A 17,854-nucleotide genomic window follows, 5' to 3' on the forward strand; every position below is an offset into this window, starting at 1 on the left:
AAAACATGTATCTATCCGGGCTCGAACCTGAGACCTTCCGCGTGTAAAGCGGACGTGATAACCACTACACCATAGATACGTGTTATTATAAAGTTTTCGAAGAGATCTAGCTTATTACTATGTCTAATCACGATGGTCAAAACATGTATCTATCAGGGCTCGAACCTGAGACCTTCCGCGTGTAAAGCGGACGTGATAACCACTACACCATAGATACGTGTTATTATAAAGTTTTCGAAGAGATCTAGCTTATTACTATGTCTAATCACGATGGTCAAAACATGTATCTATCCGGGCTCGAACCTGAGACCTTCCGCGTGTAAAGCGGACGTGATAACCACTACACCATAGATACGTGTTATTATAAAGTTTTCGAAGAGATCTAGCTTATTACTATGTCTAATCACGATGGTCAAAACATGTATCTATCAGGGCTCGAACCTGAGACCTTCCGCGTGTAAAGCGGACGTGATAACCACTACACCATAGATACGTGTTATTATAAAGTTTTCGAAGAGATCTAGCTTATTACTATGTCTAATCACGATGGTCAAAACATGTATCTATCAGGGCACGGACCTGGGAACTTCCGCGTGTTAGGCGGACGTGATAACCACTACACCATAGATACTTGGTTATTGTGAGTTTTCGAAGGGATCTACCTTATTATTATGTCTAATCACGATGGGCAAAACATGTATCTACCAGGGCTCGAACCTGGGACCTTCCGCGTGTAAAGCGGACGTGATAACCACTACACCATAGATACGTGTTAATTTAGGTTTTCGAAGAGATGTAGCTTATTACTATGTCTAATCACGATGGTCAAAACATGTATCTATCAGGGCTCGAACCTGACACCTTCCGCGTTTTAGGCGGACGTGATAACCACTACACCATAGATACTTGGTTATTGTGAGTTTTCTAAGAGATCTACCTTATTATTATGTATAATCACGATGATCAAAACATGTAACTACCAGGGCTCGAACCTGGGACCTTCCGCGTGTAAAGCGGACGTGATAACCACTACACCATAGATACGTGTTAATTTAGGTTTTCGAAGAGATGTAGCTTATTACTATGTCTAATCACGATGGTCAAAACATGTATCTATCAGGACTCGAACCTGGGACCTTCCGCGTGTAAAGCGGACGTGATAACCACTACACCATAGATACGTGTTAATTTAAGTTTTCGAAGAGATCTAGCTTATTACTATGTCTAATCACGATGGTCTAAACATGTATCTATCAGGGCACGAACCTGAGACCTTCCGCATGTTAGTCGGACGTGATAACCACTACACCATAGATACGTGTTATTATAAAGTTTTCGAAGAGATCTAGCTTATTACTATGTCTAATCACGATGGTCAAAACATGTATCTATCAGGGCTCGAACCTGAGACCTTCCGCGTGTAAAGCGGACGTGATAACCACTACACCATAGATACGTGTTATTATAAAGTTTTCGAAGAGATCTAGCTTATTACTATGTCTAATCACGATGGTCAAAACATGTATCTATCAGGCCATGGACCTGGGAACTTCCGCGTGTTAGGCGGACGTGATAACCACTACACCATAGATACGTGTTAATTTAGGTTTTCGAAGAGATGTAGCTTATTACTATGTCTAATCACGATGGTCAAAACATGTATCTATCAGGACACGAACCTGGGACCTTCCGCGTGTAAAGCGGACGTGATATCCACTACACCATAGATACTTGGTTATTGTGAGTTTTCGAAGAGATCTACCTTATTATTATGTCTAATCACGATGGTCAAAACATGTATCTACCAGGGCTCAAACCTGGGATCTTCCGCGTGTAAAGCGGATGTGATAACCACTACACTACAGACACGTGTTAATTTAAGTTTTCGAAGAGATCTAGCTTATTACTATGTCTAATCACGATGGTCAAAACATGTATCTATCAGGGCTCGAACCTGACACCTTCCGCGTGTAAAGCGGACGTGATAACCACTACACCATAGATACGTGTTATTATGAAGTTTTCGAAGAGATCTAGCTTATTACTATGTCTAATCACGATGGTCAAAACATGTATCTATCAGGGCACGAACCTGGGACCTTCCGCGTGTTAGGCGGACGTGATAACCACTACACCATAGATACTTGGTTATTGTGAGTTTTCGAAGAGATCTACCTTATTATTATGTCTAATCACGATGGGCAAAACATGTATCTACCAGGGCTCGAACCTGGGACCTTCCGCGTGTAAAGCGGACGTGATAACCACTACACAATAGATACGTGTTAATTTAGGTTTTCGAAGAGATGTAGCTTATTACTATGTCTAATCACGATGGTCAAAACATGTATCTATCAGGACTCGAACCTGGGACCTTCCGCGTGTAAAGCGGACGTGATAACCACTACACCATAGATACGTGTTAATTTAGGTTTTCGAAGAGATGTAGCTTATTACTATGTCTAATCACGATGGTCAAAACATGTATCTATCAGGGCTCGATCCTGACACCTTCCGCGTTTTAGGCGGACGTGATAACCACTACACCATAGATACTTGGTTATTGTGAGTTTTCTAAGAGATCTACCTTATTATTATGTATAACCACGATGATCAAAACATGTAACTACCAGGGCTCGAACCTGGGACCTTCCGCGTGTAAAGCGGACGTGATAACCACTACACCATAGATACGTGTTAATTTAGGTTTTCGAAGAGATGTAGCTTATTACTATGTCTAATCACGATGGTCAAAACATGTATCTATCAGGACTCGAACCTGGGACCTTCCGCGTGTAAAGCGGACGTGATAACCACTACACCATAGATACGTGTTAATTTAGGTTTTCGAAGAGATGTAGCTTATTACTATGTCTAATCACGATGGTCAAAACATGTATCTATCAGGGCTCGATCCTGACACCTTCCGCGTTTTAGGCGGACGTGATAACCACTACACCATAGATACTTGGTTATTGTGAGTTTTCTAAGAGATCTACCTTATTATTATGTATAATCACGATGATCAAAACATGTAACTACCAGGGCTCGAACCTGGGACCTTCCGCGTGTAAAGCGGACGTGATAACCACTACACCATAGATACGTGTTAATTTAGGTTTTCGAAGAGATGTAGCTTATTACTATGTCTAATCACGATGGTCAAAACATGTATCTATCAGGACTCGAACCTGGGACCTTCCGCGTGTAAAGCGGACGTGATAACCACTACACCATAGATACGTGTTAATTTAAGTTTTCGAAGAGATCTAGCTTATTACTATGTCTAATCACGATGGTCTAAACATGTATCTATCAGGGCACGAACCTGGGACCTTCCGCGTGTTAGTCGGACGTGATAACCACTACACCATAGCTACTTGGTTATTATGAGTTTTCGAAGAGATCTACCTTATTATTATGTCTAATCACGATGGTCAAAACATGTATCTACCAGTGCTCGAACCTGGGACCTTCCGCGTGTAAAGCGGACGTGATAACCACTACACCATAGATACGTGTTATTATAAAGTTTTCGAAGAGATCTAGCTTATTACTATGTCTAATCACAATGGTCAAAACATGTATCTATCAGGCCACGGACCTGGGAACTTCCGCGTGTTAGGCGGACGTGATAACCACTACACCATAGCTACTTGGTTATTATGAGTTTTCGAAGAGATCTACCTTATTATTATGTCTAATCACGATGGTCAAAACATGTATCTACCAGTGCTCGAACCTGGGACCTTCCGCGTGTAAAGCGGACGTGATAACCACTACACCATAGATACGTGTTATTATAAAGTTTTCGAAGAGATCTAGCTTATTACTATGTCTAATCACGATGGTCAAAACATGTATCTATCAGGCCACGGACCTGGGAACTTCCGCGTGTTAGGCGGACGTGATAACCACTACACCATAGATACTTGGTTATTGTGAGTTTTCGAAGGGATCTACCTTATTATTATGTCTAATCACGATGGGCAAAACATGTATCTACCAGGGCTCGAACCTGGGACCTTCCGCGTGTAAAGCGGACGTGATAACCACTACACCATAGATACGTGTTAATTTAGGTTTTCGAAGAGATGTAGCTTATTACTATGTCTAATCACGATGGTCAAAACATGTATCTATCAGGACTCGAACCTGGGACCTTCCGCGTGTAAAGCGGACGTGATAACCACTACACCATAGATACGTGTTAATTTAAGTTTTCGAAGAGATCTAGCTTATTACTATGTCTAATCACGATGGTCTAAACATGTATCTATCAGGGCACGAACCTGGGACCTTCCGCGTGTTAGTCGGACGTGATAACCACTACACCATAGATACTTGGTTATTGTGAGTTTTCTAAGAGATCTACCTTATTATTATGTATAATCACGATGATCAAAACATGTATCTACCAGGGCTCGAACCTGGGACCTTCCGCGTGTAAAGCGGACGTGATAACCACTACACCATAGATACGTGTTATTTTAAAGTTTTCGAAGAGATCTAGCTTATTACTATGTCTAATCACGATGGTCAAAACATGTATCTAACAGGGCTCGAACCTGAGACCTTCCGCGTGTAAAGCGGACGTGATAACCACTACACCATAGATACGTGTTATTATGAAGTTTTCGAAGAGATCTAGCTTATTACTATGTCTAATCACGATGGTCAAAACATGTATCTATCAGGGCACGAACCTGGGACCTTCCGCGTGTTAGGCGGACGTGATAACCACTACACCATAGATACTTGGTTATTGTGAGTTTTCGAAGAGATCTACCTTATTATTATGTCTAATCACGATGGGCAAAACATGTATCTACCAGGGCTCGAACCTGGGACCTTCCGCGTGTAAAGCGGACGTGATAACCACTACACCATAGATACGTGTTAATTTAGGTTTTCGAAGAGATGTAGCTTATTACTATGTCTAATCACGATGGTCAAAACATGTATCTATCCGGGCTCGAACCTGAGACCTTCCGCGTGTAAAGCGGACGTGATAACCACTACACCATAGATACGTGTTATTATAAAGTTTTCGAAGAGATCTAGCTTATTACTATGTCTAATCACGATGGTCAAAACATGTATCTATCAGGGCTCGAACCTGAGACCTTCCGCGTGTAAAGCGGACGTGATAACCACTACACCATAGATACGTGTTATTATAAAGTTTTCGAAGAGATCTAGCTTATTACTATGTCTAATCACGATGGTCAAAACATGTATCTATCCGGGCTCGAACCTGAGACCTTCCGCGTGTAAAGCGGACGTGATAACCACTACACCATAGATACGTGTTATTATAAAGTTTTCGAAGAGATCTAGCTTATTACTATGTCTAATCACGATGGTCAAAACATGTATCTATCAGGGCTCGAACCTGAGACCTTCCGCGTGTAAAGCGGACGTGATAACCACTACACCATAGATACGTGTTATTATAAAGTTTTCGAAGAGATCTAGCTTATTACTATGTCTAATCACGATGGTCAAAACATGTATCTATCAGGGCACGGACCTGGGAACTTCCGCGTGTTAGGCGGACGTGATAACCACTACACCATAGATACTTGGTTATTGTGAGTTTTCGAAGGGATCTACCTTATTATTATGTCTAATCACGATGGGCAAAACATGTATCTACCAGGGCTCGAACCTGGGACCTTCCGCGTGTAAAGCGGACGTGATAACCACTACACCATAGATACGTGTTAATTTAGGTTTTCGAAGAGATGTAGCTTATTACTATGTCTAATCACGATGGTCAAAACATGTATCTATCAGGGCTCGAACCTGACACCTTCCGCGTTTTAGGCGGACGTGATAACCACTACACCATAGATACTTGGTTATTGTGAGTTTTCTAAGAGATCTACCTTATTATTATGTATAATCACGATGATCAAAACATGTAACTACCAGGGCTCGAACCTGGGACCTTCCGCGTGTAAAGCGGACGTGATAACCACTACACCATAGATACGTGTTAATTTAGGTTTTCGAAGAGATGTAGCTTATTACTATGTCTAATCACGATGGTCAAAACATGTATCTATCAGGACTCGAACCTGGGACCTTCCGCGTGTAAAGCGGACGTGATAACCACTACACCATAGATACGTGTTAATTTAAGTTTTCGAAGAGATCTAGCTTATTACTATGTCTAATCACGATGGTCTAAACATGTATCTATCAGGGCACGAACCTGAGACCTTCCGCATGTTAGTCGGACGTGATAACCACTACACCATAGATACGTGTTATTATAAAGTTTTCGAAGAGATCTAGCTTATTACTATGTCTAATCACGATGGTCAAAACATGTATCTATCAGGGCTCGAACCTGAGACCTTCCGCGTGTAAAGCGGACGTGATAACCACTACACCATAGATACGTGTTATTATAAAGTTTTCGAAGAGATCTAGCTTATTACTATGTCTAATCACGATGGTCAAAACATGTATCTATCAGGCCATGGACCTGGGAACTTCCGCGTGTTAGGCGGACGTGATAACCACTACACCATAGATACGTGTTAATTTAGGTTTTCGAAGAGATCTAGCTTATTACTATGTCTAATCACGATGGTCAAAACATGTATCTATCAGGGCACGAACCTGGGACCTTCCGCGTGTTAGGCGGACGTGATAACCACTACACCATAGATACTTGGTTATTGTGAGTTTTCGAAGAGATCTACCTTATTATTATGTCTAATCACGATGGGCAAAACATGTATCTACCAGGGCTCGAACCTGGGACCTTCCGCGTGTAAAGCGGACGTGATAACCACTACACAATAGATACGTGTTAATTTAGGTTTTCGAAGAGATGTAGCTTATTACTATGTCTAATCACGATGGTCAAAACATGTATCTATCAGGACTCGAACCTGGGACCTTCCGCGTGTAAAGCGGACGTGATAACCACTACACCATAGATACGTGTTAATTTAGGTTTTCGAAGAGATGTAGCTTATTACTATGTCTAATCACGATGGTCAAAACATGTATCTATCAGGGCTCGATCCTGACACCTTCCGCGTTTTAGGCGGACGTGATAACCACTACACCATAGATACTTGGTTATTGTGAGTTTTCTAAGAGATCTACCTTATTATTATGTATAACCACGATGATCAAAACATGTAACTACCAGGGCTCGAACCTGGGACCTTCCGCGTGTAAAGCGGACGTGATAACCACTACACCATAGATACGTGTTAATTTAGGTTTTCGAAGAGATGTAGCTTATTACTATGTCTAATCACGATGGTCAAAACATGTATCTATCAGGACTCGAACCTGGGACCTTCCGCGTGTAAAGCGGACGTGATAACCACTACACCATAGATACGTGTTAATTTAGGTTTTCGAAGAGATGTAGCTTATTACTATGTCTAATCACGATGGTCAAAACATGTATCTATCAGGGCTCGATCCTGACACCTTCCGCGTTTTAGGCGGACGTGATAACCACTACACCATAGATACTTGGTTACTGTGAGTTTTCTAAGAGATCTACCTTATTATTATGTATAATCACGATGATCAAAACATGTAACTACCAGGGCTCGAACCTGGGACCTTCCGCGTGTAAAGCGGACGTGATAACCACTACACCATAGATACGTGTTAATTTAGGTTTTCGAAGAGATGTAGCTTATTACTATGTCTAATCACGATGGTCAAAACATGTATCTATCAGGACTCGAACCTGGGACCTTCCGCGTGTAAAGCGGACGTGATAACCACTACACCATAGATACGTGTTAATTTAAGTTTTCGAAGAGATCTAGCTTATTACTATGTCTAATCACGATGGTCTAAACATGTATCTATCAGGGCACGAACCTGGGACCTTCCGCGTGTTAGTCGGACGTGATAACCACTACACCATAGCTACTTGGTTATTATGAGTTTTCGAAGAGATCTACCTTATTATTATGTCTAATCACGATGGTCAAAACATGTATCTACCAGTGCTCGAACCTGGGACCTTCCGCGTGTAAAGCGGACGTTATAACCACTACACCATAGATACGTGTTATTATAAAGTTTTCGAAGAGATCTAGCTTATTACTATGTCTAATCACAATGGTCAAAACATGTATCTATCAGGCCACGGACCTGGGAACTTCCGCGTGTTAGGCGGACGTGATAACCACTACACCATAGCTACTTGGTTATTATGAGTTTTCGAAGAGATCTACCTTATTATTATGTCTAATCACGATGGTCAAAACATGTATCTACCAGTGCTCGAACCTGGGACCTTCCGCGTGTAAAGCGGACGTGATAACCACTACACCATAGATACGTGTTATTATAAAGTTTTCGAAGAGATCTAGCTTATTACTATGTCTAATCACGATGGTCAAAACATGTATCTATCAGGCCACGGACCTGGGAACTTCCGCGTGTTAGGCGGACGTGATAACCACTACACCATAGATACTTGGTTATTGTGAGTTTTCGAAGGGATCTACCTTATTATTATGTCTAATCACGATGGGCAAAACATGTATCTACCAGGGCTCGAACCTGGGACCTTCCGCGTGTAAAGCGGACGTGATAACCACTACACCATAGATACGTGTTAATTTAGGTTTTCGAAGAGATGTAGCTTATTACTATGTCTAATCACGATGGTCAAAACATGTATCTATCAGGACTCGAACCTGGGACCTTCCGCGTGTAAAGCGGACGTGATAACCACTACACCATAGATACGTGTTAATTTAAGTTTTCGAAGAGATCTAGCTTATTACTATGTCTAATCACGATGGTCTAAACATGTATCTATCAGGGCACGAACCTGGGACCTTCCGCGTGTTAGTCGGACGTGATAACCACTACACCATAGATACTTGGTTATTGTGAGTTTTCGAAGAGATCTACCTTATTATTATGTCTAATCACGATGGTCAAAACATGTATCTACCAGGGCTCAAACCTGGGATCTTCCGCGTGTAAAGCGGATGTGATAACCACTACACTACAGACACGTGTTAATTTAAGTTTTCGAAGAGATCTAGCTTATTACTATGTCTAATCACGATGGTCAAAACATGTATCTATCAGGGCTCGAACCTGACACCTTCCGCGTTTTAGGCTAACGTGATAACCACTACACCATAGATACTTGGTTATTGTGAGTTTTCTAAGAGATCTACCTTATTATTATGTATAATCACGATGATCAAAACATGTATCTACCAGGGCTCGAACCTGGGACCTTCCGCGTGTAAAGCGGACGTGATAACCACTACACCATAGATACGTGTTATTTTAAAGTTTTCGAAGAGATCTAGCTTATTACTATGTCTAATCACGATGGTCAAAACATGTATCTAACAGGGCTCGAACCTGAGACCTTCCGCGTGTAAAGCGGACGTGATAACCACTACACCATAGATACGTGTTATTATGAAGTTTTCGAAGAGATCTAGCTTATTACTATGTCTAATCACGATGGTCAAAACATGTATCTATCAGTACTCGAACCTGACACCTTCCGCGTTATAGGCGGACGTGATAACCACTACACCATAGATACGTGTTAATTTAGGTTTTCGAAGAGATGTAGCTTATTACTATGTCTAATCACGATGGTCAAAACATGTATCTATCAGGACTCGAACCTGGGACCTTCCGCGTGTAAAGCGGACGTGATAACCACTACACCATAGATACGTGTTAATTTAAGTTTTCGAAGAGATCTAGCTTATTACTATGTCTAATCACGATGGTCTAAACATGTATCTATCAGGGCACGAACCTGGGACCTTCCGCGTGTTAGTCGGACGTGATAACCACTACACCATAGCTACTTGGTTATTATGAGTTTTCGAAGAGATCTACCTTATTATTATGTCTAATCACGATGGTCAAAACATGTATCTACCAGTGCTCGAACCTGGGACCTTCCGCGTGTAAAGCGGACGTTATAACCACTACACCATAGATACGTGTTATTATAAAGTTTTCGAAGAGATCTAGCTTATTACTATGTCTAATCACAATGGTCAAAACATGTATCTATCAGGCCACGGACCTGGGAACTTCCGCGTGTTAGGCGGACGTGATAACCACTACACCATAGCTACTTGGTTATTATGAGTTTTCGAAGAGATCTACCTTATTATTATGTCTAATCACGATGGTCAAAACATGTATCTACCAGTGCTCGAACCTGGGACCTTCCGCGTGTAAAGCGGACGTGATAACCACTACACCATAGATACGTGTTATTATAAAGTTTTCGAAGAGATCTAGCTTATTACTATGTCTAATCACGATGGTCAAAACATGTATCTATCAGGCCACGGACCTGGGAACTTCCGCGTGTTAGGCGGACGTGATAACCACTACACCATAGATACTTGGTTATTGTGAGTTTTCGAAGGGATCTACCTTATTATTATGTCTAATCACGATGGGCAAAACATGTATCTACCAGGGCTCGAACCTGGGACCTTCCGCGTGTAAAGCGGACGTGATAACCACTACACCATAGATACGTGTTAATTTAGGTTTTCGAAGAGATGTAGCTTATTACTATGTCTAATCACGATGGTCAAAACATGTATCTATCAGGACTCGAACCTGGGACCTTCCGCGTGTAAAGCGGACGTGATAACCACTACACCATAGATACGTGTTAATTTAAGTTTTCGAAGAGATCTAGCTTATTACTATGTCTAATCACGATGGTCTAAACATGTATCTATCAGGGCACGAACCTGGGACCTTCCGCGTGTTAGTCGGACGTGATAACCACTACACCATAGATACTTGGTTATTGTGAGTTTTCGAAGAGATCTACCTTATTATTATGTCTAATCACGATGGTCAAAACATGTATCTACCAGGGCTCAAACCTGGGATCTTCCGCGTGTAAAGCGGATGTGATAACCACTACACTACAGACACGTGTTAATTTAAGTTTTCGAAGAGATCTAGCTTATTACTATGTCTAATCACGATGGTCAAAACATGTATCTATCAGGGCTCGAACCTGACACCTTCCGCGTTTTAGGCTAACGTGATAACCACTACACCATAGATACTTGGTTATTGTGAGTTTTCTAAGAGATCTACCTTATTATTATGTATAATCACGATGATCAAAACATGTATCTACCAGGGCTCGAACCTGGGACCTTCCGCGTGTAAAGCGGACGTGATAACCACTACACCATAGATACGTGTTATTTTAAAGTTTTCGAAGAGATCTAGCTTATTACTATGTCTAATCACGATGGTCAAAACATGTATCTAACAGGGCTCGAACCTGAGACCTTCCGCGTGTAAAGCGGACGTGATAACCACTACACCATAGATACGTGTTATTATGAAGTTTTCGAAGAGATCTAGCTTATTACTATGTCTAATCACGATGGTCAAAACATGTATCTATCAGTACTCGAACCTGACACCTTCCGCGTTATAGGCGGACGTGATAACCACTACACTATAGATACGTGTTAATTCAAGTTTTCGAAGAGATCTAGCTTATTACTATGTCTAATCACGATGGTCAAAACATGTATCTACCAGGGCTCGAACCTGGGACCTTCCGCGTGTAAAGCGGACGTGATAACCACTACACCATAGATACGTGTTTTTATAAAGTTTTCGAAGAGATCTAGCTTATTACTATGTCTAATCACGATGGTCAAAACATGTATCTATCAGGGCTCGAACCTGACACCTTCCGCGTTTTAGGCGGACGTGATAACCACTACACCATAGATACTTGGTTATTGTGAGTTTTCTAAGAGATCTACCTTATTATTATGTATAATCACGATGATCAAAACATGTAACTACCAGGGCTCGAACCTGGGACCTTCCGCGTGTAAAGCGGACGTGATAACCACTACACCATAGATACGTGTTAATTTAGGTTTTCGAAGAGATGTAGCTTATTACTATGTCTAATCACGATGGTCAAAACATGCATCTATCAGGACTCGAACCTGGGACCTTCCGCGTGTAAAGCGGACGTGATAACCACTACACCATAGATACGTGTTAATTTAAGTTTTCGAAGAGATCTAGCTTATTACTATGTCTAATCACGATGGTCAAAACATGTATCTATCAGGGCTCGAACCTGACACCTTCCGCGTTTTAGGCGGACGTGATAACCACTACACCATAGACACTTGGTTATTGTGAGTTTTCTAAGAGATCTACCTTATTATTATGTATAATCACGATGATCAAAACATGTATCTACCAGGGCTCGAACCTGGGACCTTCCGCGTGTAAAGCGGATGTGATAACCACTACACCATAGATACGTGTTTTTATAAAGTTTTCGAAGAGATCTAGCTTATTACTATGTCTAATCACGATGGTCAAAACATGTATCTATCAGGGCTCGAACCTGAGACCTTCCGCGTGTAAAGCGGACGTGATAACCACTACACCATAGATACGTGTTATTATGAAGCTTTCGAAGAGATCTAGCTTATTACTATGTCTAATCACGATGGTCAAAACATGTATCTATCAGGGCACGAACCTGGGACCTTCCGCGTGTTTGGCGGACGTGATAACCACTACACCATAGATACTTGGTTATTGTGAGTTTTCGAAGGGATCTACCTTATTATTATGTCTAATCACGATGGGCAAAACATGTATCTACCAGGGCTCGAACCTGGGACCTTCCGCGTGTAAAGCGGACGTGATAACCACTACACCATAGATACGTGTTAATTTAGGTTTTCGAAGAGATGTAGCTTATTACTATGTCTAATCACGATGGTCAAAACATGTATCTATCAGGACTCGAACCTGGGACCTTCCGCGTGTAAAGCGGACGTGATAACCACTACACCATAGATACGTGTTAATTTAGGTTTTCGAAGAGATGTAGCTTATTACTTTGTCTAATCACGATGGTCAAAACATGTATCTATCAGGGCTCGAACCTGACACCTTCCGCGTTTTAGGCGGACGTGATAACCACTACACCATAGATACTTGGTTATTGTGAGTTTTCTAAGAGATCTACCTTATTATTATGTATAATCACGATGATCAAAACATGTAACTACCAGGGCTCGAACCTGGGACCTTCCGCGTGTAAAGCGGACGTGATAACCACTACACCATAGATACTTGGTTATTATGAGTTTTCGAAGAGATCTACCTTATTATTATGTCTAATCACGATGGTCAAAACATGTATCTACCAGGGCTCGAACCTGGGACCTTCCGCGTGTAAAGCGGACGTGATAACCACTACACCATAGATACGTGTTATTTTAAAGTTTTCGAAGAGATCTAGCTTATTACTATGTCTAATCACGATGGTCAAAACATGTACCTATCAGGGCTCGAACCTGAGACCTTCCGCGTGTAAAGCGGACGTGATAACCACTACACCATAGATACGTGTTATTATAAAGTTTTCGAAGAGATCTAGCTTATAACTATGTCTAATCACGATGGTCAAAACATGTATCTATCAGGGCACGGACCTGGGAACTTCCGCGTGTTAGGCGGACGTGATAACCACTACACCATATATACTTGGTTATTGTGAGTTTTCGAAGGGATCTACCTTATTATTATGTCTAATCACGATGGGCAAAACATGTATCTACCAGGGCTCGAACCTGGGACCTTCCGCGTGTAAAGCGGACGTGATAACCACTACACCATAGATACGTGTTAATTTAGGTTTTCGAAGAGATGTAGCTTATTACTATATCTAATCACGATGGTCAAAACATGTATCTATCAGGACTCGAACCTGGGACCTTCCGCGTGTAAAGCGGACGTGATAACCACTACACCATAGATACGTGTTAATTTAAGTTTTCGAAGAGATCTAGCTTATTACTATGTCTAATCACGATGGTCTAAACATGTATCTATCAGGGCACGAACCTGGGACCTTCCGCGTGTTAGTCGGACGTGATAACCACTACACCATAGATACTTGGTTATTGTGAGTTTTCGAAGAGATCTACCTTATTATTATGTCTAATCACGATGGTCAAAACATGTATCTACCAGGGCTCAAACCTGGGATCTTCCGCGTGTAAAGCGGATGTGATAAACACTACACTACAGACACGTGTTAATTTAAGTTTTCGAAGAGATCTAGCTTATTACTATGTCTAATCACGATGGTCAAAACATGTATCTATCAGGGCTCGAACCTGACACCTTCCGCGTTTTAGGCGGACGTGATAACCACTACACCATAGATACTTGGTTATTGTGAGTTTTCTAAGAGATCTACCTTATTATTATGTATAATCACGATGATCAAAACATGTATCTACCAGGGCTCGAACCTGGGACCTTCCGCGTGTAAAGCGGACGTGATAACCACTACACCATAGATACGTGTTATTTTAAAGTTTTCGAAGAGATCTAGCTTATTACTATGTCTAATCACGATGGTCAAAACATGTATTTAACAGGGCTCGAACCTGAGACCTTCCGCGTGTAAAGCGGACGTGATAACCACTACACCATAGATACGTGTTATTATGAAGTTTTCGAAGAGATCTAGCTTATTACTATGTCTAATCACGATGGTCAAAACATGTATCTATCCGGGCACGAACCTGGGACCTTCCGCGTGTTAGGCGGACGTGATAACCACTACACCATAGATACTTGGTTATTGTGAGTTTTCGAAGAGATCTACCTTATTATTATGTCTAATCACGATGGGCAAAACATGTATCTACCAGGGCTCGAACCTGGGACCTTCCGCGTGTAAAGCGGACGTGATAACCACTACACCATAGATACGTGTTAATTTAGGTTTTCGAAGAGATGTAGCTTATTACTATGTCTAATCACGATGGTCAAAACATGTATCTATCAGGACTCGAACCTGGGACCTTCCGCGTGTAAAGCGGACGTGATAACCACTACACCATAGATACGTGTTAATTTAGGTTTTCGAAGAGATGTAGCTTATTACTATGTCTAATCACGATGGTCAAAACATGTATCTATCAGGACTCGAACCTGGGACCTTCCGCGTGTAAAGCGGACGTGATAACCACTACACTATAGATACGTGTTAATTTAAGTTTTCGAAGAGATCTAGCTTATTACTATGTCTAATCACGATGGTCAAAACATGTATCTATCAGGGCTCCAACCTGACACCTTCCGCGTTTTAGGCGGACGTGATAACCACTACACCATAGATACTTGGTTATTGTGAGTTTTCTAAGAGATCTACCTTATTATTATGTATAATCACGATGATCAAAACATGTATCTACCAGGGCTCGAACCTGGGACCTTCCGCGTGTAAAGCGGACGTGATAACCATTACACCATAGATACGTGTTATTATGAAGTTTTCGAAGAGATCTAGCTTATTACTATGTCTAATCACGATGGTCAAAACATGTATCTATCAGGGCACGAACCTGGGACCTTCCGCGTGTTAGGCGGACGTGATAACCACTACACCATAGATACTTGGTTATTGTGAGTTTTCGAAGAGATCTACCTTATTATTATGTCTAATCACGATGGGCAAAACATGTATCTACCAGGGCTCGAACCTGGGACCTTCCGCGTGTAAAGCGGACGTGATAACCACTACACCATAGATACGTGTTAATTTAGGTTTTCGAAGAGATGTAGCTTATTACTATGTCTAATCACGATGGTCAAAACATGTATCTATCAGGACTCGAACCTGGGACCTTCCGCGTGTAAAGCGGACGTGATAACCACTACACCATAGATACGTGTTAATTTAGGTTTTCGAAGAGATGTAGCTTATTACTATGTCTAATCACGATGGTCAAAACATGTATCTATCAGGACTCGAACCTGGGACCTTCCGCGTGTAAAGCGGACGTGATAACCACTACACTATAGATACGTGTTAATTTAAGTTTTCGAAGAGATCTAGCTTATTACTATGTCTAATCACGATGGTCAAAACATGTATCTATCAGGGCTCGAACCTGACACCTTCCGCGTTTTAGGCGGACGTGATAACCACTACACCATAGATACTTGGTTATTGTGAGTTTTCTAAGAGATCTACCTTATTATTATGTATAATCACGATGATCAAAACATGTATCTACCAGGGCTCGAACCTGGGACCTTCTGCGTGTAAAGCGGACGTGATAACCACTACACCATAGATACGTGTTTTTATAAAGTTTTCGAAGAGATCTAGCTTATTACTATGTCTAATCACGATGGTCAAAACATGTATCTATCAGGGCTCGAACCTGAGACCTTCCGCGTGTAAAGCGGACGTGATAACCACTACACCATAGATACGTGTAATTATGAAGTTTTCGAAGAGATCTAGCTTATTACTATGTCTAATCACGATGGTCAAAACATGTATCTATCAGGGCACGAACCTGGGACCTTCCGCGTGTAAAGCGGACGTGATAACAACCACACCATAGATACGTGTTAATTTAAGTTTTCGAAGAGATCTACCTTATTATTATGTCTAATCAGGATGGTCAAAACATGTATCTACCAGGGCTCAAACCTGGGACCTTCCGCGTGTAAAGCGGATGTGATAACCACTACACTACAGACACGTGTTAATTTAAGTTTTCGAAGAGATCTAGCTTATTACTATGTCTAATCACGATGGTCAAAACATGTATCTATCAGGGCTCGAACCTGACACCTTCCGCGTTTTAGGCGGACGTGATAACCACTACACCATAGATACTTGGTTATTGTGAGTTTTCTAAGAGATCTACCTTATTATTATGTATAATCACGATGATCATAACATGTATCTACCAGGGCTCGAATCTGGGACCTTCCGCGTGTAAAGCGGACGTGATAACCACTACACCATAGATACGTGTTATTTTAAAGTTTTCGAAGAGATCTAGCTTATTACTATGTCTAATCACGATGGTCAAAACATGTATCTAACAGGGCTCGAACCTGAGACCTTCCGCGTGTAAAGCGGACGTGATAACCACTACACCATAGATACGTGTTATTATGAAGTTTTCGAAGAGATCTACCTTATTACTATGTCTAATCACGATGGTCAAAACATGTATCTATCAGGGCACGAACCTGGGACCTTCCGCGTGTTAGGCGGACGTGATAACCACTACACCATAGATACTTGGTTATTGTGAGTTTTCGAAGAGATCTACCTTATTATTATGTCTAATCACGATGGGCAAAACATGTATCTACCAGGGCTCGAACCTGGGACCTTGCGCGTGTAAAGCGGACGTGATAACCACTACACCATAGATACGTGTTAATTTAGGTTTTCGAAGAGATGTAGCTTATTACTATGTCTAATCACGATGGTCAAAACATGTATCTATCAGGACTCGAACCTGGGACCTTCCGCGTGTAAAGCGGACGTGATAACCACTACACCATAGATACGTGTTAATTTAGGTTTTCGAAGAGATGTAGCTTATTACTATGTCTAATCACGATGGTCAAAACATGTATCTATCAGGACTCGAACCTGGGACCTTCCGCGTGTAAAGCGGACGTGATAACCACTACACTATAGATACGTGTTAATTTAAGTTTTCGAAGAGATCTAGCTTATTACTATGTCTAATCACGATGGTCAAAACATGTATCTATCAGGGCTCGAACCTGACACCTTCCGCGTTTTAGGCGGACGTGATAACCACTACACCATAGATACTTGGTTATTGTGAGTTTTCTAAGAGATCTACCTTATTATTATGTATAATCACGATGATCATAACATGTATCTACCAGGGCTCGAACCTGGGACCTTCCGCATGTAAAGCGGACGTGATAACCACTACACCATAGATACGTGTTATTTTAAAGTTTTCGAAGA

General features: G+C 41.5%; 88 non-coding genes across 88 annotated transcripts; all 88 read right to left on the reverse strand.

The window, feature by feature from the left end:
• Positions 1 to 144: 144 nt before the first annotated feature.
• Positions 145 to 217, reverse strand: TRNAV-UAC (transfer RNA valine (anticodon UAC)). Its single transcript has one exon. It is a non-coding gene; the product is annotated as a tRNA-Val (tRNA).
• Positions 218 to 420: 203 nt separating this feature from the next.
• On the reverse strand, positions 421 to 493 carry TRNAV-UAC (transfer RNA valine (anticodon UAC)). The gene has a single exon. It is a non-coding gene; the product is annotated as a tRNA-Val (tRNA).
• A 203-nt stretch (positions 494 to 696) lies between these two features.
• TRNAV-UAC (transfer RNA valine (anticodon UAC)) lies at positions 697 to 769 on the reverse strand. The gene has a single exon. It is a non-coding gene; the product is annotated as a tRNA-Val (tRNA).
• A 64-nt stretch (positions 770 to 833) lies between these two features.
• On the reverse strand, positions 834 to 906 carry TRNAF-AAA (transfer RNA phenylalanine (anticodon AAA)). The gene has a single exon. It is a non-coding gene; the product is annotated as a tRNA-Phe (tRNA).
• Positions 907 to 971: 65 nt separating this feature from the next.
• TRNAV-UAC (transfer RNA valine (anticodon UAC)) lies at positions 972 to 1,044 on the reverse strand. The gene has a single exon. It is a non-coding gene; the product is annotated as a tRNA-Val (tRNA).
• Positions 1,045 to 1,108: 64 nt separating this feature from the next.
• TRNAV-UAC (transfer RNA valine (anticodon UAC)) lies at positions 1,109 to 1,181 on the reverse strand. The gene has a single exon. It is a non-coding gene; the product is annotated as a tRNA-Val (tRNA).
• A 202-nt stretch (positions 1,182 to 1,383) lies between these two features.
• Positions 1,384 to 1,456, reverse strand: TRNAV-UAC (transfer RNA valine (anticodon UAC)). Its single transcript has one exon. It is a non-coding gene; the product is annotated as a tRNA-Val (tRNA).
• A 477-nt stretch (positions 1,457 to 1,933) lies between these two features.
• On the reverse strand, positions 1,934 to 2,006 carry TRNAV-UAC (transfer RNA valine (anticodon UAC)). The gene has a single exon. It is a non-coding gene; the product is annotated as a tRNA-Val (tRNA).
• A 203-nt stretch (positions 2,007 to 2,209) lies between these two features.
• Positions 2,210 to 2,282, reverse strand: TRNAV-UAC (transfer RNA valine (anticodon UAC)). The gene has a single exon. It is a non-coding gene; the product is annotated as a tRNA-Val (tRNA).
• A 64-nt stretch (positions 2,283 to 2,346) lies between these two features.
• On the reverse strand, positions 2,347 to 2,419 carry TRNAV-UAC (transfer RNA valine (anticodon UAC)). Its single transcript has one exon. It is a non-coding gene; the product is annotated as a tRNA-Val (tRNA).
• Positions 2,420 to 2,483: 64 nt separating this feature from the next.
• Positions 2,484 to 2,556, reverse strand: TRNAF-AAA (transfer RNA phenylalanine (anticodon AAA)). Its single transcript has one exon. It is a non-coding gene; the product is annotated as a tRNA-Phe (tRNA).
• A 65-nt stretch (positions 2,557 to 2,621) lies between these two features.
• TRNAV-UAC (transfer RNA valine (anticodon UAC)) lies at positions 2,622 to 2,694 on the reverse strand. Its single transcript has one exon. It is a non-coding gene; the product is annotated as a tRNA-Val (tRNA).
• Positions 2,695 to 2,758: 64 nt separating this feature from the next.
• TRNAV-UAC (transfer RNA valine (anticodon UAC)) lies at positions 2,759 to 2,831 on the reverse strand. The gene has a single exon. It is a non-coding gene; the product is annotated as a tRNA-Val (tRNA).
• A 64-nt stretch (positions 2,832 to 2,895) lies between these two features.
• On the reverse strand, positions 2,896 to 2,968 carry TRNAF-AAA (transfer RNA phenylalanine (anticodon AAA)). Its single transcript has one exon. It is a non-coding gene; the product is annotated as a tRNA-Phe (tRNA).
• Positions 2,969 to 3,033: 65 nt separating this feature from the next.
• Positions 3,034 to 3,106, reverse strand: TRNAV-UAC (transfer RNA valine (anticodon UAC)). The gene has a single exon. It is a non-coding gene; the product is annotated as a tRNA-Val (tRNA).
• A 64-nt stretch (positions 3,107 to 3,170) lies between these two features.
• Positions 3,171 to 3,243, reverse strand: TRNAV-UAC (transfer RNA valine (anticodon UAC)). The gene has a single exon. It is a non-coding gene; the product is annotated as a tRNA-Val (tRNA).
• A 202-nt stretch (positions 3,244 to 3,445) lies between these two features.
• On the reverse strand, positions 3,446 to 3,518 carry TRNAV-UAC (transfer RNA valine (anticodon UAC)). The gene has a single exon. It is a non-coding gene; the product is annotated as a tRNA-Val (tRNA).
• Positions 3,519 to 3,721: 203 nt separating this feature from the next.
• TRNAV-UAC (transfer RNA valine (anticodon UAC)) lies at positions 3,722 to 3,794 on the reverse strand. The gene has a single exon. It is a non-coding gene; the product is annotated as a tRNA-Val (tRNA).
• A 203-nt stretch (positions 3,795 to 3,997) lies between these two features.
• On the reverse strand, positions 3,998 to 4,070 carry TRNAV-UAC (transfer RNA valine (anticodon UAC)). The gene has a single exon. It is a non-coding gene; the product is annotated as a tRNA-Val (tRNA).
• Positions 4,071 to 4,134: 64 nt separating this feature from the next.
• Positions 4,135 to 4,207, reverse strand: TRNAV-UAC (transfer RNA valine (anticodon UAC)). Its single transcript has one exon. It is a non-coding gene; the product is annotated as a tRNA-Val (tRNA).
• Positions 4,208 to 4,409: 202 nt separating this feature from the next.
• Positions 4,410 to 4,482, reverse strand: TRNAV-UAC (transfer RNA valine (anticodon UAC)). Its single transcript has one exon. It is a non-coding gene; the product is annotated as a tRNA-Val (tRNA).
• Positions 4,483 to 4,547: 65 nt separating this feature from the next.
• On the reverse strand, positions 4,548 to 4,620 carry TRNAV-UAC (transfer RNA valine (anticodon UAC)). Its single transcript has one exon. It is a non-coding gene; the product is annotated as a tRNA-Val (tRNA).
• Positions 4,621 to 4,823: 203 nt separating this feature from the next.
• On the reverse strand, positions 4,824 to 4,896 carry TRNAV-UAC (transfer RNA valine (anticodon UAC)). Its single transcript has one exon. It is a non-coding gene; the product is annotated as a tRNA-Val (tRNA).
• A 202-nt stretch (positions 4,897 to 5,098) lies between these two features.
• TRNAV-UAC (transfer RNA valine (anticodon UAC)) lies at positions 5,099 to 5,171 on the reverse strand. Its single transcript has one exon. It is a non-coding gene; the product is annotated as a tRNA-Val (tRNA).
• Positions 5,172 to 5,374: 203 nt separating this feature from the next.
• Positions 5,375 to 5,447, reverse strand: TRNAV-UAC (transfer RNA valine (anticodon UAC)). The gene has a single exon. It is a non-coding gene; the product is annotated as a tRNA-Val (tRNA).
• A 203-nt stretch (positions 5,448 to 5,650) lies between these two features.
• On the reverse strand, positions 5,651 to 5,723 carry TRNAV-UAC (transfer RNA valine (anticodon UAC)). Its single transcript has one exon. It is a non-coding gene; the product is annotated as a tRNA-Val (tRNA).
• A 64-nt stretch (positions 5,724 to 5,787) lies between these two features.
• Positions 5,788 to 5,860, reverse strand: TRNAF-AAA (transfer RNA phenylalanine (anticodon AAA)). The gene has a single exon. It is a non-coding gene; the product is annotated as a tRNA-Phe (tRNA).
• Positions 5,861 to 5,925: 65 nt separating this feature from the next.
• On the reverse strand, positions 5,926 to 5,998 carry TRNAV-UAC (transfer RNA valine (anticodon UAC)). The gene has a single exon. It is a non-coding gene; the product is annotated as a tRNA-Val (tRNA).
• Positions 5,999 to 6,062: 64 nt separating this feature from the next.
• Positions 6,063 to 6,135, reverse strand: TRNAV-UAC (transfer RNA valine (anticodon UAC)). The gene has a single exon. It is a non-coding gene; the product is annotated as a tRNA-Val (tRNA).
• A 202-nt stretch (positions 6,136 to 6,337) lies between these two features.
• On the reverse strand, positions 6,338 to 6,410 carry TRNAV-UAC (transfer RNA valine (anticodon UAC)). Its single transcript has one exon. It is a non-coding gene; the product is annotated as a tRNA-Val (tRNA).
• Positions 6,411 to 6,750: 340 nt separating this feature from the next.
• On the reverse strand, positions 6,751 to 6,823 carry TRNAV-UAC (transfer RNA valine (anticodon UAC)). The gene has a single exon. It is a non-coding gene; the product is annotated as a tRNA-Val (tRNA).
• A 64-nt stretch (positions 6,824 to 6,887) lies between these two features.
• TRNAV-UAC (transfer RNA valine (anticodon UAC)) lies at positions 6,888 to 6,960 on the reverse strand. The gene has a single exon. It is a non-coding gene; the product is annotated as a tRNA-Val (tRNA).
• Positions 6,961 to 7,024: 64 nt separating this feature from the next.
• On the reverse strand, positions 7,025 to 7,097 carry TRNAF-AAA (transfer RNA phenylalanine (anticodon AAA)). Its single transcript has one exon. It is a non-coding gene; the product is annotated as a tRNA-Phe (tRNA).
• A 65-nt stretch (positions 7,098 to 7,162) lies between these two features.
• Positions 7,163 to 7,235, reverse strand: TRNAV-UAC (transfer RNA valine (anticodon UAC)). The gene has a single exon. It is a non-coding gene; the product is annotated as a tRNA-Val (tRNA).
• A 64-nt stretch (positions 7,236 to 7,299) lies between these two features.
• On the reverse strand, positions 7,300 to 7,372 carry TRNAV-UAC (transfer RNA valine (anticodon UAC)). Its single transcript has one exon. It is a non-coding gene; the product is annotated as a tRNA-Val (tRNA).
• Positions 7,373 to 7,436: 64 nt separating this feature from the next.
• On the reverse strand, positions 7,437 to 7,509 carry TRNAF-AAA (transfer RNA phenylalanine (anticodon AAA)). Its single transcript has one exon. It is a non-coding gene; the product is annotated as a tRNA-Phe (tRNA).
• A 65-nt stretch (positions 7,510 to 7,574) lies between these two features.
• TRNAV-UAC (transfer RNA valine (anticodon UAC)) lies at positions 7,575 to 7,647 on the reverse strand. The gene has a single exon. It is a non-coding gene; the product is annotated as a tRNA-Val (tRNA).
• Positions 7,648 to 7,711: 64 nt separating this feature from the next.
• Positions 7,712 to 7,784, reverse strand: TRNAV-UAC (transfer RNA valine (anticodon UAC)). Its single transcript has one exon. It is a non-coding gene; the product is annotated as a tRNA-Val (tRNA).
• Positions 7,785 to 8,262: 478 nt separating this feature from the next.
• Positions 8,263 to 8,335, reverse strand: TRNAV-UAC (transfer RNA valine (anticodon UAC)). Its single transcript has one exon. It is a non-coding gene; the product is annotated as a tRNA-Val (tRNA).
• A 203-nt stretch (positions 8,336 to 8,538) lies between these two features.
• Positions 8,539 to 8,611, reverse strand: TRNAV-UAC (transfer RNA valine (anticodon UAC)). The gene has a single exon. It is a non-coding gene; the product is annotated as a tRNA-Val (tRNA).
• Positions 8,612 to 8,675: 64 nt separating this feature from the next.
• On the reverse strand, positions 8,676 to 8,748 carry TRNAV-UAC (transfer RNA valine (anticodon UAC)). The gene has a single exon. It is a non-coding gene; the product is annotated as a tRNA-Val (tRNA).
• A 339-nt stretch (positions 8,749 to 9,087) lies between these two features.
• On the reverse strand, positions 9,088 to 9,160 carry TRNAF-AAA (transfer RNA phenylalanine (anticodon AAA)). The gene has a single exon. It is a non-coding gene; the product is annotated as a tRNA-Phe (tRNA).
• A 65-nt stretch (positions 9,161 to 9,225) lies between these two features.
• TRNAV-UAC (transfer RNA valine (anticodon UAC)) lies at positions 9,226 to 9,298 on the reverse strand. The gene has a single exon. It is a non-coding gene; the product is annotated as a tRNA-Val (tRNA).
• A 65-nt stretch (positions 9,299 to 9,363) lies between these two features.
• On the reverse strand, positions 9,364 to 9,436 carry TRNAV-UAC (transfer RNA valine (anticodon UAC)). Its single transcript has one exon. It is a non-coding gene; the product is annotated as a tRNA-Val (tRNA).
• A 65-nt stretch (positions 9,437 to 9,501) lies between these two features.
• Positions 9,502 to 9,574, reverse strand: TRNAY-AUA (transfer RNA tyrosine (anticodon AUA)). Its single transcript has one exon. It is a non-coding gene; the product is annotated as a tRNA-Tyr (tRNA).
• A 64-nt stretch (positions 9,575 to 9,638) lies between these two features.
• TRNAV-UAC (transfer RNA valine (anticodon UAC)) lies at positions 9,639 to 9,711 on the reverse strand. Its single transcript has one exon. It is a non-coding gene; the product is annotated as a tRNA-Val (tRNA).
• A 478-nt stretch (positions 9,712 to 10,189) lies between these two features.
• On the reverse strand, positions 10,190 to 10,262 carry TRNAV-UAC (transfer RNA valine (anticodon UAC)). The gene has a single exon. It is a non-coding gene; the product is annotated as a tRNA-Val (tRNA).
• A 203-nt stretch (positions 10,263 to 10,465) lies between these two features.
• TRNAV-UAC (transfer RNA valine (anticodon UAC)) lies at positions 10,466 to 10,538 on the reverse strand. Its single transcript has one exon. It is a non-coding gene; the product is annotated as a tRNA-Val (tRNA).
• A 64-nt stretch (positions 10,539 to 10,602) lies between these two features.
• TRNAV-UAC (transfer RNA valine (anticodon UAC)) lies at positions 10,603 to 10,675 on the reverse strand. Its single transcript has one exon. It is a non-coding gene; the product is annotated as a tRNA-Val (tRNA).
• A 339-nt stretch (positions 10,676 to 11,014) lies between these two features.
• TRNAF-AAA (transfer RNA phenylalanine (anticodon AAA)) lies at positions 11,015 to 11,087 on the reverse strand. The gene has a single exon. It is a non-coding gene; the product is annotated as a tRNA-Phe (tRNA).
• Positions 11,088 to 11,152: 65 nt separating this feature from the next.
• Positions 11,153 to 11,225, reverse strand: TRNAV-UAC (transfer RNA valine (anticodon UAC)). Its single transcript has one exon. It is a non-coding gene; the product is annotated as a tRNA-Val (tRNA).
• A 65-nt stretch (positions 11,226 to 11,290) lies between these two features.
• Positions 11,291 to 11,363, reverse strand: TRNAV-UAC (transfer RNA valine (anticodon UAC)). The gene has a single exon. It is a non-coding gene; the product is annotated as a tRNA-Val (tRNA).
• Positions 11,364 to 11,428: 65 nt separating this feature from the next.
• Positions 11,429 to 11,501, reverse strand: TRNAY-AUA (transfer RNA tyrosine (anticodon AUA)). Its single transcript has one exon. It is a non-coding gene; the product is annotated as a tRNA-Tyr (tRNA).
• Positions 11,502 to 11,565: 64 nt separating this feature from the next.
• TRNAV-UAC (transfer RNA valine (anticodon UAC)) lies at positions 11,566 to 11,638 on the reverse strand. Its single transcript has one exon. It is a non-coding gene; the product is annotated as a tRNA-Val (tRNA).
• Positions 11,639 to 11,703: 65 nt separating this feature from the next.
• Positions 11,704 to 11,776, reverse strand: TRNAF-AAA (transfer RNA phenylalanine (anticodon AAA)). Its single transcript has one exon. It is a non-coding gene; the product is annotated as a tRNA-Phe (tRNA).
• Positions 11,777 to 11,841: 65 nt separating this feature from the next.
• TRNAV-UAC (transfer RNA valine (anticodon UAC)) lies at positions 11,842 to 11,914 on the reverse strand. The gene has a single exon. It is a non-coding gene; the product is annotated as a tRNA-Val (tRNA).
• Positions 11,915 to 12,115: 201 nt separating this feature from the next.
• On the reverse strand, positions 12,116 to 12,188 carry TRNAF-AAA (transfer RNA phenylalanine (anticodon AAA)). The gene has a single exon. It is a non-coding gene; the product is annotated as a tRNA-Phe (tRNA).
• A 65-nt stretch (positions 12,189 to 12,253) lies between these two features.
• On the reverse strand, positions 12,254 to 12,326 carry TRNAV-UAC (transfer RNA valine (anticodon UAC)). The gene has a single exon. It is a non-coding gene; the product is annotated as a tRNA-Val (tRNA).
• Positions 12,327 to 12,391: 65 nt separating this feature from the next.
• On the reverse strand, positions 12,392 to 12,464 carry TRNAV-UAC (transfer RNA valine (anticodon UAC)). The gene has a single exon. It is a non-coding gene; the product is annotated as a tRNA-Val (tRNA).
• A 203-nt stretch (positions 12,465 to 12,667) lies between these two features.
• On the reverse strand, positions 12,668 to 12,740 carry TRNAV-UAC (transfer RNA valine (anticodon UAC)). Its single transcript has one exon. It is a non-coding gene; the product is annotated as a tRNA-Val (tRNA).
• A 64-nt stretch (positions 12,741 to 12,804) lies between these two features.
• TRNAV-UAC (transfer RNA valine (anticodon UAC)) lies at positions 12,805 to 12,877 on the reverse strand. The gene has a single exon. It is a non-coding gene; the product is annotated as a tRNA-Val (tRNA).
• Positions 12,878 to 12,941: 64 nt separating this feature from the next.
• TRNAF-AAA (transfer RNA phenylalanine (anticodon AAA)) lies at positions 12,942 to 13,014 on the reverse strand. Its single transcript has one exon. It is a non-coding gene; the product is annotated as a tRNA-Phe (tRNA).
• A 65-nt stretch (positions 13,015 to 13,079) lies between these two features.
• On the reverse strand, positions 13,080 to 13,152 carry TRNAV-UAC (transfer RNA valine (anticodon UAC)). The gene has a single exon. It is a non-coding gene; the product is annotated as a tRNA-Val (tRNA).
• Positions 13,153 to 13,217: 65 nt separating this feature from the next.
• On the reverse strand, positions 13,218 to 13,290 carry TRNAV-UAC (transfer RNA valine (anticodon UAC)). Its single transcript has one exon. It is a non-coding gene; the product is annotated as a tRNA-Val (tRNA).
• Positions 13,291 to 13,355: 65 nt separating this feature from the next.
• On the reverse strand, positions 13,356 to 13,428 carry TRNAV-UAC (transfer RNA valine (anticodon UAC)). Its single transcript has one exon. It is a non-coding gene; the product is annotated as a tRNA-Val (tRNA).
• Positions 13,429 to 13,631: 203 nt separating this feature from the next.
• TRNAV-UAC (transfer RNA valine (anticodon UAC)) lies at positions 13,632 to 13,704 on the reverse strand. The gene has a single exon. It is a non-coding gene; the product is annotated as a tRNA-Val (tRNA).
• Positions 13,705 to 13,768: 64 nt separating this feature from the next.
• Positions 13,769 to 13,841, reverse strand: TRNAV-UAC (transfer RNA valine (anticodon UAC)). The gene has a single exon. It is a non-coding gene; the product is annotated as a tRNA-Val (tRNA).
• Positions 13,842 to 14,180: 339 nt separating this feature from the next.
• Positions 14,181 to 14,253, reverse strand: TRNAF-AAA (transfer RNA phenylalanine (anticodon AAA)). The gene has a single exon. It is a non-coding gene; the product is annotated as a tRNA-Phe (tRNA).
• Positions 14,254 to 14,318: 65 nt separating this feature from the next.
• Positions 14,319 to 14,391, reverse strand: TRNAV-UAC (transfer RNA valine (anticodon UAC)). Its single transcript has one exon. It is a non-coding gene; the product is annotated as a tRNA-Val (tRNA).
• A 341-nt stretch (positions 14,392 to 14,732) lies between these two features.
• On the reverse strand, positions 14,733 to 14,805 carry TRNAV-UAC (transfer RNA valine (anticodon UAC)). The gene has a single exon. It is a non-coding gene; the product is annotated as a tRNA-Val (tRNA).
• A 64-nt stretch (positions 14,806 to 14,869) lies between these two features.
• Positions 14,870 to 14,942, reverse strand: TRNAV-UAC (transfer RNA valine (anticodon UAC)). The gene has a single exon. It is a non-coding gene; the product is annotated as a tRNA-Val (tRNA).
• Positions 14,943 to 15,006: 64 nt separating this feature from the next.
• TRNAV-UAC (transfer RNA valine (anticodon UAC)) lies at positions 15,007 to 15,079 on the reverse strand. Its single transcript has one exon. It is a non-coding gene; the product is annotated as a tRNA-Val (tRNA).
• Positions 15,080 to 15,143: 64 nt separating this feature from the next.
• Positions 15,144 to 15,216, reverse strand: TRNAF-AAA (transfer RNA phenylalanine (anticodon AAA)). The gene has a single exon. It is a non-coding gene; the product is annotated as a tRNA-Phe (tRNA).
• Positions 15,217 to 15,281: 65 nt separating this feature from the next.
• TRNAV-UAC (transfer RNA valine (anticodon UAC)) lies at positions 15,282 to 15,354 on the reverse strand. The gene has a single exon. It is a non-coding gene; the product is annotated as a tRNA-Val (tRNA).
• A 203-nt stretch (positions 15,355 to 15,557) lies between these two features.
• On the reverse strand, positions 15,558 to 15,630 carry TRNAV-UAC (transfer RNA valine (anticodon UAC)). Its single transcript has one exon. It is a non-coding gene; the product is annotated as a tRNA-Val (tRNA).
• Positions 15,631 to 15,694: 64 nt separating this feature from the next.
• On the reverse strand, positions 15,695 to 15,767 carry TRNAV-UAC (transfer RNA valine (anticodon UAC)). The gene has a single exon. It is a non-coding gene; the product is annotated as a tRNA-Val (tRNA).
• Positions 15,768 to 15,831: 64 nt separating this feature from the next.
• Positions 15,832 to 15,904, reverse strand: TRNAV-UAC (transfer RNA valine (anticodon UAC)). The gene has a single exon. It is a non-coding gene; the product is annotated as a tRNA-Val (tRNA).
• Positions 15,905 to 15,968: 64 nt separating this feature from the next.
• Positions 15,969 to 16,041, reverse strand: TRNAF-AAA (transfer RNA phenylalanine (anticodon AAA)). Its single transcript has one exon. It is a non-coding gene; the product is annotated as a tRNA-Phe (tRNA).
• Positions 16,042 to 16,106: 65 nt separating this feature from the next.
• TRNAV-UAC (transfer RNA valine (anticodon UAC)) lies at positions 16,107 to 16,179 on the reverse strand. Its single transcript has one exon. It is a non-coding gene; the product is annotated as a tRNA-Val (tRNA).
• A 65-nt stretch (positions 16,180 to 16,244) lies between these two features.
• TRNAV-UAC (transfer RNA valine (anticodon UAC)) lies at positions 16,245 to 16,317 on the reverse strand. The gene has a single exon. It is a non-coding gene; the product is annotated as a tRNA-Val (tRNA).
• A 339-nt stretch (positions 16,318 to 16,656) lies between these two features.
• TRNAF-AAA (transfer RNA phenylalanine (anticodon AAA)) lies at positions 16,657 to 16,729 on the reverse strand. Its single transcript has one exon. It is a non-coding gene; the product is annotated as a tRNA-Phe (tRNA).
• A 65-nt stretch (positions 16,730 to 16,794) lies between these two features.
• TRNAV-UAC (transfer RNA valine (anticodon UAC)) lies at positions 16,795 to 16,867 on the reverse strand. The gene has a single exon. It is a non-coding gene; the product is annotated as a tRNA-Val (tRNA).
• A 65-nt stretch (positions 16,868 to 16,932) lies between these two features.
• Positions 16,933 to 17,005, reverse strand: TRNAV-UAC (transfer RNA valine (anticodon UAC)). Its single transcript has one exon. It is a non-coding gene; the product is annotated as a tRNA-Val (tRNA).
• A 203-nt stretch (positions 17,006 to 17,208) lies between these two features.
• On the reverse strand, positions 17,209 to 17,281 carry TRNAV-UAC (transfer RNA valine (anticodon UAC)). The gene has a single exon. It is a non-coding gene; the product is annotated as a tRNA-Val (tRNA).
• A 64-nt stretch (positions 17,282 to 17,345) lies between these two features.
• Positions 17,346 to 17,418, reverse strand: TRNAV-UAC (transfer RNA valine (anticodon UAC)). The gene has a single exon. It is a non-coding gene; the product is annotated as a tRNA-Val (tRNA).
• A 64-nt stretch (positions 17,419 to 17,482) lies between these two features.
• Positions 17,483 to 17,555, reverse strand: TRNAV-UAC (transfer RNA valine (anticodon UAC)). Its single transcript has one exon. It is a non-coding gene; the product is annotated as a tRNA-Val (tRNA).
• A 64-nt stretch (positions 17,556 to 17,619) lies between these two features.
• On the reverse strand, positions 17,620 to 17,692 carry TRNAF-AAA (transfer RNA phenylalanine (anticodon AAA)). Its single transcript has one exon. It is a non-coding gene; the product is annotated as a tRNA-Phe (tRNA).
• Positions 17,693 to 17,757: 65 nt separating this feature from the next.
• Positions 17,758 to 17,830, reverse strand: TRNAV-UAC (transfer RNA valine (anticodon UAC)). Its single transcript has one exon. It is a non-coding gene; the product is annotated as a tRNA-Val (tRNA).
• Between the last annotated feature and the right edge of the window lie 24 nt (positions 17,831 to 17,854).

This window comes from Phalangium opilio, unplaced genomic scaffold, assembly GCF_054372755.1.
Source record: "Phalangium opilio isolate 3A_F unplaced genomic scaffold, DU_Popi_V2 ptg000046l_1, whole genome shotgun sequence".
NCBI lineage: Eukaryota > Metazoa > Arthropoda > Arachnida > Opiliones > Phalangiidae > Phalangium > Phalangium opilio.